The sequence below is a fragment of the Eubalaena glacialis genome, chromosome 13 (genome assembly GCF_028564815.1).
Source record: "Eubalaena glacialis isolate mEubGla1 chromosome 13, mEubGla1.1.hap2.+ XY, whole genome shotgun sequence".
Lineage (NCBI taxonomy): Eukaryota > Metazoa > Chordata > Mammalia > Artiodactyla > Balaenidae > Eubalaena > Eubalaena glacialis.
In genome coordinates, this window is record NC_083728.1 from 65500759 (window position 1) to 65512814 (window position 12056).

The 12056-nt window shown below is 46.3% G+C and overlaps 1 protein-coding gene and 1 non-coding gene across 2 annotated transcripts in view; both read right to left on the minus strand.

The window, feature by feature from the left end:
• LITAF (lipopolysaccharide induced TNF factor) overlaps positions 1-12056 on the minus strand; it is a 70646-nt gene that overhangs the window by 35961 nt on the left and 22629 nt on the right. The window lies entirely within an intron of this gene.
• On the minus strand, positions 11710-11816 carry LOC133104588 (U6 spliceosomal RNA). Its single transcript, XR_009703648.1, has one exon. It is a non-coding gene; the product is annotated as a U6 spliceosomal RNA (small nuclear RNA).

A 12056-nucleotide genomic window follows, 5' to 3' on the forward strand; every position in this document is an offset into this window, starting at 1 on the left:
GCAAATCAAAACCACAATGAGAAACCACTTCATACCCACTATGGTGGTCATAAAAAATTTTTTTGTTTGTTTTAATGGAAGATAACAAGTGTTGGGGAGGATGTGAAGAAATCGAAACCCTCATACATTGCTGGTGGGAATATAAAATGGTGCAGCCACTATTCTACCCCTGATATATACACAAAAGAATTGAAAACAGGTATCCAAACAAAATTTGTACAGGAATGTTCATAGCAGCATTATTCACAATAATCAAAAGATGGAAATAACCCAAATGTCCACTAACTGATGCACGGATAAACAAAATGTGGTATACCCTTATGATGGAATATTATTTGATCATAAAAAGAAGTGAAATACTGATACCTGCGACAGTGTGGATGGACCTTGAAAACATGATGCTAAGTGAAAGAAGCCAGACACAAAAGGTCACATATCATATGATTCCATTTATATGAAATTTCAAGAATAGGAAAACTCTATAGATACGGAAAGCTGATTGGTGGTTGCCAGGGGCTGGAAGGAGTGGGGTAATAGGTATGGGGTTTCTTTTGGGGGCTGCTAAAAATGTTCTGGAAGCCAATAATGGTGAAGGTTGTGCAATATTTTGAATTGTGAAGTTTACTGAATTGTAGAGTCTAAAATGGTTAAAATGTTAAATTTTATATCATGTGAATTTATCTCAATTAAAAAAATAAAAGTAAACCAGGCATCTCACGTATGCTCTGTGAGGACATAGCAGAGGGGGGGCCGTTATACATACATCTGTGACTGTTTCTCTTCCCACTGAAGATTTTGCAGCTGTATTCTAACCTGAAAGGGCCCAGAACAAGATCTGGGAAGTGGACACATTATATGCCAACACCCCTGGCATCACATGAACCAGACAGAAAGGGGGAGACGTCCTCTGGGTATATTCTGAAATTTCAGCAGCCAGGGGAGAAAAACAGTTTGCATGAAAGAATGCAGGTTATAATCCCATTTTTTGTTAAAAAGGAAAAAAAAAATACACACACATACACCTGGAAAAATGTCTTCACACTTTTTCAAGGATAAAAGAATGTGATAAATAGTTGTCTCTGAGTGAGGAGAATTAAGGATTTTTCTTCTCCTTTTGCTACTTTCCATTTTCTAACATTTTAAGAATAAACACAAATTGCTGGTTTAGGAAAACTAATTTTCAAAAAAGGAAACCAGTTGCCAGAAACAGCCTCCACTGACTGATCTGTGTTATTCATAACAATGAATTCTGGTAACTAATGTTTCCATAACACCTTTTTCATTTCCAAAATATGTTTCCCACACACATCACACGATTCATCCTTGCGAAAGCCCTGTGCAGCCGAGATTCTTCCTGCTGAGTTACACAGATGGGGAAACTGAGGCCGGGGACAGGTGAGGCCCTCCCCGTGCCCAGATCCTAGCTCACTGCCCTTGCCCGGGCTCTGGCCCTGGATAAGCCCTTTGCTTCTACTGCTGCCAAGCTGGAGCTGAAATGGGGTGAATTCAGGAGCAGAGAGAGGCCTTGGTGGAGTTGCCAGATGTAGCAAATAAAAACACAAGACTCCCAGTTAAATCTGAATTTCAGATAAACAGCAAGTAATTGTTTAGTATAAGTATGTCCCGAATGCTGCAGTGTTGCAGACTTGTAATATATTCTCAGCATTGTACAAGACATACTTAAACTAAAAAAAAAAAAAAAATCACTCGTTGGTCTGAAATTCACATTTAACTGGGCGTTCTCTATTCTATCTGGCAATGCTACCTGCCTGGTGCACCAAAGCGATGGCACCTACAGACAGTGGCCCAGGTGGAGGCCCTGGGGGTGAGTTTCCCCAAACCTGCAATTACATGGGTCAGCCTTTCCCGTGGAGGTGTGGGAAACTGTCCCCAAACTAGCCAGACCTCTGTCTTCACCAGGCCCAGAAGAAGTAGCAAGTGGGGACTTTCCTGGCCTGCCTAGAGTGAGAACTTTGTTACCTGCTTGGGGGGGTGGCCCATTAACTGCAGGGAAAAACAGGTCCTCAGGATGAGAGGCCTGATCCCCTCAATAACACCACCTAAATGACACGCCGTGTGCCTGTGGTTCTATTTAACAAGATATACCCTGACCACAGCAATGGGCCAAGGATGCAGAATAAACCCCCAGTGCAGAAGAAGGAGGACGATGATGATGATAGTGATGGGAAACACTAACACTAACCCTACCCCTGCTGGGTGCTGGACACTGGACACTTTTATATCCATTATCTCCTTTTCTTTAAAAAAAAACCTCCTGTTTTACAGATGAGGCATCTGAGGCCCAGAGAGGTTAAGTAACGAGCCCCAAGTCACACAGCAAGAAGGTGCCTGGAGATGGGATTTGAACCAAGTCCAGCTGACTCCTGAGACTGTCGCACAGCCTTCTCACTCCCTCAGCTGATGTGTCCTGGGTGCCAGGACTGTTCCAGGGCCTAGAGCTGGGGTAACAAAACAAAGGGCGAAGTCCCAACTCCCCTGGATTTTATGTTCTGGTTGGGAGCAGGAGATAGATAATGAATCAATAATGAGTACCCTGTGATTTTGCAATCATCCCTGGCTCTTTCTAATGGCTGTAGCTTCCCAGAAACAAATGTCTTCATGGCACAGAAGAGCTTCGTTCTCTGGGATCCATTCCAACAGCCCTGGGTGGGGAGAAGGGGCGGTGTGGGTGGAGCCTGAATCCCAGAATCATATTTATTTAACAAATGGTGGTCCCAACAACCCTGTGAGGGAAGTATTATCATCTCTACTTTACAGATGTAGCCATTGGAGCCCAGAGAGATTAAGCAAGTTGCCAAAAGTCACACAGCTAGTAATGGTAGCAGTGGTAATTTGAACCCAGGCTGCCTGGCTCCATGTTTAGTCACCACGCTGTGGAGAGCTTCTTGGTGCTTAAAGCCTTTTAGATCACCCAGACCTGTATCTTTCAGGCTGTTGAACCTCAGAGCCTTTCCCTCCAATGTAGCCTCCTACAGAGCCACAACCCACAAAACAAAAATAAGCATTTCCAAGCAACACCTGGCCCTCCCTAGTCTGAAAGGGAACAGCCAACTTCCCACCTCCACCCCCCAGCCAAGGTCTCCATGCAGGTTCCTCTCTTCCCTCGGAGCACCCACAGAGGCCCTTGGCCACTTTTCCTTAATATTTTTGTATGGAGATGTAACTGACATATAACATTATATATTAGTTTCAGGTGTACAACATAATGATTCCATATTTGTACATACTGCAAAATGATCGCCACAATAAGTGTAGTTAACATCCATCACCACACATAATTACAAATTTTTTCTTCCTTGTGATGAGAACTTTTAAGATCTATTCTCCTAGCAGCTTTCAAATATACGATGCAGTATTATTATTAACTATAGTCACCATGCTGTACATTACCTCCCCAGGACATATTTATTTTATAACTGGAAGTTTGTACACTTTGACCGCCTTCACCCACTTCACACACACCCCACCCCTGGCTTCTGGCAACCATCAATCTGTTCCCTTTTTCTATGAGTTTGGTGATTTTTTTTTTTTCAAATTCCACGTATGAGAGACTTCCCGGCAGTCCAGTGGTTGGGACTTCGCACTTCCAATGCAGGGGCGCGGGGAGGCGGGGCGCGGCGCTGGTTCAATCCCTGGTCGGGGAACTGGGATCCGCATGCAGCACGGCGCAGCCAAAAAAAAAAAATTCCACATGTGAGTGACATCATATGATAGTTGTCTTTCTCGGTCTGACTTGTTTCACGGAGGCCCTCCATCTCTTGCACCACTGTCTTTCCAGGTGCCCCAAACACCAGAGCCACCTTTCCACTCAACTTTCAGAGGGACCTCCTCATTTGGGGTTTTCTCCCGGGCACATTGCTGGACTGATTCTGCAATTCCTGGAATTTGAACCTGAATGCCAGTGTTTGTGCATCAGTTCAAGGCTGGTCTCTCTTCCGGCCAGAAGGAGGAGTGCAGGCCAGGGGCGGTGACTGTAGGCCTGGGAAGCCTGGAATTGCCCAACCTCCAGAGGGTCAGACCAGGGCTTGGGGGTGGGAGGTGGACAGTCAGGCCCCCTCTGTTTGAGGAAATAGATGGAGCAGTGGTGATGACATCAAGTCAGACACAAGGCCTGGGCCCCAGTCCCCATCTTGGCTCCTTCCCGGTAGCTGGACCTCAGCCAGCCCCTCCTTCCAGACTCTCTTTTCTCTGCTGCCCCAGCATCTCCAGTGAGGTCGTGACAATGAGACGAACTCGTGAAGGGAAGCGGCCTGGCACGTAGGAAGGCTTCAGATGTTCATAACTGCTATTATTATTGTGTTGCTGTTGCTGCTGCTGTAATTGTTTTTAACTGAAGTGTAGTTGATTGACAATGTTGTGTTAATTTCTGCTGGACAGCAAAGTGATTCAGTTACACACATACATACATTCTTTTTCATATTCTTTTCCATTATGGTTTATCACAGGATATTGAATATAGTTCCCTGTGCTATATGGTAGGACCTTGTTTTTTATCCTTACTACATGTAATAGTTTGCGTCTACTAACCCCAAACTTGTTGCCGTTGTTTTTAAGCACCTCTTCCGTCGAAACCAAATACCCACAAGGCCTATGAGCCCTTTGCTTCTGGAATCACACTTTAGATCTGCTAGCAGCAGCCACAGCTCTGTGATAAGAAAATAATCCCACCCAAGCAAATATACTCATGACCCATCCTGAGCTCCTGACTCAGTTTCCCCACAGTCTAGAGAGGTATCAGGCCGTCCCTAAGGCCTCCAGAGCCCCACATGATCTAAGCCTCACTACTTCTCTGTCCTCGTCTCCAAACACCCTCAATCTCACTCACTCTGCTTCAGCCACACAGGCCTCCCTGCTGTTCCAGCACCGTCCTGCCTCAGGGCCTTTGCACTGGCTGTTTCTCCCTGCCTGCACCACTGGCACCCCAAGTATCAACATGGCTGGCTCCCTCCTTCAAGCCTTTGCTTAAATGTTACCTTCTCAACCAGGCCCACCCCGACTACCCTCTCTGAAATTACAGCCCCTCCCTCACACTCTTGACCCCTTCCCCACTTTTCTGTAACACTTACTACCCTCTCATTAACGACATCATGTTTATTATTCCACATCTGATGGTATGCTGCTCACGGATGTGTCCCAGATGCCCAGCACAAGCCTGGCACTGGAATAAAGAGAAGGCAGGCTGGAGGGGAAGTGGGGAGCACCTTGATGTCCCTGACACCCCCCGCATCCCTTTTCTGCACCCCACCCCCAAGCACATGTAGCCCTGAGGCCCTAACCTGGGAGCATCCCCAGGAAGCCTTATTTCCAGAGCCTTTCCGCAAAAAAGACGAAGTACACCGCTTCCCCTTTCACCTACCCACCCTTCCGGGATGGAAGTTGTCTCCCCCACCCCCATCCTCCCCTCCTCCACCTTCCTGAGCCACTGAAATGAGACACTGAAATGAGACACTGAAATGTGGAAGAAACACTTGCGAAGAACCCCTGATCAGGAGCCTCTAAGATTTCTTCTCCCTCCTCAGCTAGTCAGAGCCAGGGCTAAATGTTCATTACCAGACCTACCGCATTCCGAACCAAAAATATCCTGTTTAAAACTGTCATTTCTTTAAAAAAATTCTGATCATTTACTACATGCCAAATCCAATAGGAGCGCATTTAGATCCATCATCTTTTTTTTTTTTTCTTTGTTGCGCCGGGTCTTAGTTGTGGCATGCAAACTCTTAGTTGCGGCATGCATGTGGGATCTAGTTCCCTGACCAGGGATCAAACCCAGGCCCCCTGCATTGGGATCTCAGAGTTTTAACCACTGCGCCACCAGGGAAGTCCCTAGATCCATCATCTTGTTTAATCTTCATGACAACCCATCATTCTTAATAATAACAACAATAATAAATGCATAGCCAGGCATCAGCCTAACATGTTTATTAACTCATTTAATCCTTGCAAGAACCCTAGGAGGTAGGTGTTATTATTCTCCCCATTTTACAGATGAGGAAATCGAGACACAGAGAGGTTACGTAGCTTGCCCAAGGTCACACAGTGGGGTTAGTGTGAAGCCAAGATCAGAATCCAGAGAGGCTCTTTCTAAAGTCCCTGGTGGTCCAGTGGTTAAGACTCCACACTTCCACTGCAGGGGGCACAGGTTCGATCCCTGATTGGGGAACTAAGATACCGCAAGCCACGGCCAAAATATATAAAGTCTGTGTGCTTACCCACGGACTTATTCTATCCTGTTTCGCCGAGTAGGAATTCTAAACCCCATTTTATAAATGATTAAGCAACCAAGACCCAAGGTTTTTCCCACTTGTAAGTGTCAGAACCAGGATTTGAACCTAAGATAGGACTGCAAATAAAGCGCCCATTCTAATGCACTGCAGCTGCGGGGTCCCAGTCCAACTCGTGTACACACGTGCATGGAACCAGCTTTGACCCCCTGGGAACTTACTGCCCAAGTCACACAATATAAAAGGCCCAAGGACTCCAGACAGAAAAGCCATCGATGTGGAAGAGCTTTGGAATCAGGACTGAGGAGGGTTCCCTCCTCCAACGCCCTCGAGTGACAAAAGAGGAAGCAAAGGAGGAGAAAGAAGAAGTGAATTGGAACCTGACTCATTTCTAAAACCCACATATGTATTTCCCAGCATCGTAAGCAGGGTGTGATACAAAACAAACAAAATCCTGTGAGGTCATTGGGTGTAGGGGACCCTGGGGGAGCCAAGTGTCCTCTGTGCCCCTAGACGCACACCTCAATGAACCCCCCACCCCAGGCCATTCCCAGCAGCAATCACGATGTCTGAGGGGTGCTTTCTTCCTGACCTGCGGATCCCATGCTGGGAATCACCGTGCAGATGCCCCTGTAGCTGTGCATGGATGGGGCATCCCCTCCCCCAAACCTCGTTGATGACAGCCCAACGTGGAGACAAGGCAAACGGCTGTTAAGAAGGAGCTGGACAAACACCTCGTGAAAAACCACTCATGATTTTTCCTCTGCTGCCATTAAGGAGGAAGAAATAGTGCTCTATGTCCATTTATGGAAAGTGGGCTGTAAAATCCTCAAGTGCGAAAAGCAAGTCATAGAACGAGGAGTCGAGAACAATGACGTTATGTGTTATTAACATCTACAGCAGGGGACTTCCCTGGTGGCGCAGTGGTTAAGACTGCCCTCCCAATGCAAGGGCCTGGGTTCGATCCCTGGTCAGGGTACTAGATCCCACATGCATGCCGCAACTAAGAGTTCACATGCTGCAACTAAGGAGCCCGTGTGCTGCAACTAAGGAACCCAAGAGCCCCAACTAAGACCAAGTGCAACCGAATAAATAAGTAGATAAATTGATATTTTTAAAATAAATAAATAAAACAAAAACAAAAACATCTACAGCAGTAGTTTCACTGACGGTCACACCAAGGCATGTGAGACATGAAATTATGTGACTGGGTTAAGACCAGCCACCTTTCTTTTAAAGGAAATGGGATAGAATGGAATAGACTGTCATAGAACAAAACAGAACAGAATAGACAACCCCAGCCAGCATTCCTTATAATAAGCATCATTGCATAAAGCTTCTGTTCTACCTATATTCCACTGTCCGTGTGTACTGGGTTACAATGCAAAATCTATTTTTTCATTGTGGCTCATAGCTAAACAAAAAGTTTGAAAACCCCTAATATGGAACATATCTAAAAGAAAGGACCCAACGAACCAAGAGAGTTTCCCTCTGAAGAGAAGAGGGAGGCAGGCAGGGGCTTTATTTTATACAATTCTATACTATTTGGTTTTTTCTTTTTTAAACAATGAGCATGCATTGCTTTTGCAATAAAATAAAGAACTTTTTAAACCTTTTAGTAAAAATAAACATCCCTGCCTCAGTCTCCAGGAAAGAGGCTGTGCTGTTTGAGCTGTCAACAACTTTTTGATGTGAAAAAGACCAAATCCCCACCCCGAGGGGCTGTGCCTCCCAGCGGGCTATAAGGGCCTCCCTGGTTTTTTTCCACCCGTCCTTCTCTTCCCCTCCAGAAAGCCACAGGATCATCCAAAAAAGGAGACACGCCTTAAGCTGTCACTCTCCATTTTCGAAAATGGAACAGGCGCACCAGTTTTGGGGCTGGATTGTCGGGCAGAGCCCTGGTGATGCGTCTGCCAGCTGGGGAGGGGGCTGGAACGCCCCCTCGCCACACACAGGCCGGTTCTCCTGCCATTTAGAGCAAAAGGAGGATATCACAGACTGTTAGGAAAATCAACAGACCCCCCACCCCCCGCAAGCCCTGCCTGCCATCCCCACATTGTGTTTTCAGCTCAGTGTTATATCATTAAGTATTTTCTATGTTGATAAAGAGCTCTCGTAACTCCTTCTTCTAAATGCCTCTTAAGAATCCACGAAGGGGTTACAACAGATGTGTCACGCCCAATGATTCCTATTACAAATGTCACGGCAGTAGATATCACTGGGCACTCAGTCTTTCTTTCCTTGTTTTAGGATTAGTTCCTTTGGGCAAATTCCCAGAAGCATGATCGCTGGAAAGGAAAGTGTAGGCCTTTCCAGCCCTTGAAACACTGTCAAATTGCTTTCTGAAAGGGCTGAGACCCACACCTTTTTAAGGAACTGCAGGCTGGCATGATTAAGACACCACCACCTCTGACTCCTGACGTGAAACATCTGTGACCCAGGTGCCCTGTGTCAGGAAGAGACAGCAATGTAGGAAAGAGAGAGACTTCCTCTCCTACGGTGGGAACTGGCCAGGGCCTGAGCCACAGCGAAGCGGACCCTCACCCTGGCCAGTCCTCGAGGACTCCGGAGGGCAGGGAGGGCATCACTTCCTCTCCTTCCACAGTGGGAACCTGGAGCCCAGGCCCTCAGCATCCCAAAGCCAGGGCTGGGAGGATGGACTTCATCGGTAGGCTGTCACCATGAAGAATGTGGTCCAGAGCATGTTCTGCTGGTGGCTTAGTCAGGTCGGCTGCTATACCAGAGTACCACAGACGAGATGGCTTATAAACATCGCACATTTATTTCTCACAGTTCTGGAGGCTGGGAAGTCCAAGATCAAGGGGCTGATAGATTCTACATCTGGTGAGAGCCCACTTTCCAGTTCTTAGACAACTGTTTTCTCTCTGCGTCCTCACATGGTGGAAGGGTTGAGGGAGTTCTCTGGGGTCTCTTTTATAAGGGCACTAATCCCATTCACAAGGGCTCCACCCTCATTACCTACTCACCTCCCAAAGGCCCCACCTCCTAATACCATCACATTGAAGGTTAGGCTTCAACATATGAATTTGAGGGGGACACAGACATTCAGTTGTGGGAAAATGCTGAGCAAGGAAGACAAGGCCTATGGTTTGTCCAGATGGGGCAGATGGATGGGTGGGGACACAGCTCAGTGTCGGCTCTGGCTTCGGGGACCCCACAGACCCCCACAAGGCCTGGGTCCTCGTGGCTGAAAAGCTGCAGCTTCCTGCTTCCAGGCAAGAGCCTTGCACACTTCCCTAAGGGTTGGCAAGGAGGAAAGGAGGTTGCACTTTAGCTGTGTGACACCCCCCCCCTTCCCAAGGGTATGGAGCCCTCCCCAGCTCAGTGTTGGAGGGGAGAGATTGAGGACAAGAATGGACAAAAAGAAGGGCTCTGACGAAGCCCCCAGTGGTGTGCTTGTTCTGAGCCCTTCGGCGAGTTACTTAGTATTCTCACAACCGCACCAAGCCAGGCGCCATGGTCCCGGCCGAAACCCATCACCAGCTGCCCACTTAGGATCAAGACCAAACTCTCACCATGGCCTTTGACCTCCGAAGCCTCCTGCCCCCACCTCCAGCTTCCCATTTTCTCCTTAGGGCATCGCTCACTGAGGGTGTGTAATTACCCATGTGGTTAAGAGATGCCTTTTTGTTAAACTCATTATGGACCGTTACAAACAGCTTCCCCATCACCTACTTGTGTCCATCTGATACCGTCTATGTATCCCCACACCTTCCTCCGTCACTGGATTTTTTAAAAATAAACTTTAAAAAAGAATAGTTTTAGGGAATTCCCTGGCGGTCCACGCTTTCACTGCCAAGGGCCCGGGTTCAATCCCTGGTCGGGGAACTAAGATCCTGCAAGCCGAAAGGTGCGGCCAAAAAAAAAAAATTAAAAAAGAATAATTTTAGTTTTACAGACTGGATTGTTTCAAAGCAAATCCTTGACATCATATGTCATCTGTAAACGCTTTGGGTTGAGTCTCTAAAAGATAACTCTTTTGAAAAATATAACCGCAAAATACGATGTGCCCCTGCCCCTCACCCCAAAACGAACAACTTCTGAATTTCATCCAATGTCATCCAGTCTGGGTTTATATTTCCCTGACAGTCTCATAAATGTTTTTAAAAGAATCTGGTTTGTTCGAAACAGGATCCTGTTCACGGTGTCGTCAGCACCTGGCACTCAGCTCATTTGGCCCATAGTAGGTGCTCAGTAAACACTTGCTGGGTTACCAAATGAGAGGAAAAAATAATCAAAACGACAGCTCACATTTTCAGAGTACTTCTCAAGCTGGGCCCCATGCATGTTCTCATCTGTCTAACCCAGGCAGCCATACCAAGAGGTAATGCCTTTTGTTGTCCCAATTTACAAAGGACAAAACTGAGCCCAGAGAGGTGAAGTGACTTGCCCGAGGCCACACAGCGAGGATAGAATAGACCAGTGAAGAGGGCGTGGGACGCTATCTCACTGTGCCAAGTGCTACCCTTAACCTGACAACAGCCCTCAATCTGCAGGTGAGGAAACTGCTGGGCAAGGCTGGCCTCACCCACAGCCAGCTGTTCCCCAGCAACATGAAGACAGACAGGCACTTGGCACGATTTCCAGGGCCAGGAGTTAATCCCCTCTCCACCCTAGACCCCATCGGTGCCCTGCAGAGGGTTTCCTAACCCACTTTCCCTCCTCCAGGAGGACTCCACGAACATTCTCCTCTGGGCCCCTGAAGGAGAAGCAAAGTCATCTCAGGTTGCCCTGACCCTGTTCGGTCATGCAACAGATATTTATTTCTCATCAATAGCTGCCAGCCATTGTGGCAGGCCCAGGAGAACAAGTAATGGCCGAGACCAAGTTTAAGTCCAGTGGGGAGACAGACCTTAAAGGAGACCACCAAATGCATTTAAAACGGTCAATGGAAAAAGGGCATGAGGGAAGGATGTAGAGGCTCTAGGTGCATCTGGGTGGGGTGGTCAGGGAGGGCTTCCTGGAGGAGGTGAGGCCAAGGCTGATGTTTTTTTTTTTTTTTGCTATGCTGCCACACAGCTTGTGGGATCTTAGTTCCCTGACCAGGGATTGAACCTATGCTCTTGGTAGTGAAAGCACAGAGTCCTAACCACTGGACTGCCAGGGAATTCATGGTATTTTTTTTTTTTAAGTATAGTTGATTTACAATGTTTCAGGTGTACAGCAAAGTGATTCAGTTATATATACATATTCTTTTTCAGTTACATATATATTTTATATTATATATTCAGCTATATATATATATATATTTTTTCTTTTCAGATTCTTTTCCATTATAGGTTCTTACAAGATATTGACTATAGTTCCCTGTGCTATACAGTAGATCCTTGTTATCTATTTTCTCTATAGTAGTGTTTATCTGTTAATCCCCAATTCCCAATTTATCCCTCCCGCCCTGGCTGAGTCCTCTTATTATTTATTTTGAACAATTTTTTTTTTTTTTTTTTTTTATATGGAACGCTTCACGAATTTGCGTGTCATCCTTGCGCAGGGGCCATGCTAATCTTCTCTGTATCGTTCCAATTTTAGTATATGTGCTGCCGAAGCGAGCACTGAACAATTTTAATTAACTAATAAAGTAATGTTAACAATAATAATTCTGAATAACAATAATAATGGCTAACAATTATTGGGTTATATCATTTTGGTGTTTTACATATGGCATCTCCTTTCATCTTTACAATAATCCAATGGGTAGAGACTATTATAAACCCCATTTTATAGGTGAAGGAACTGTGGCTCAGAAAGGTGAAGTAATTTAGCCAAGTCATAGAACTCAGTAGGTGGTGGAGC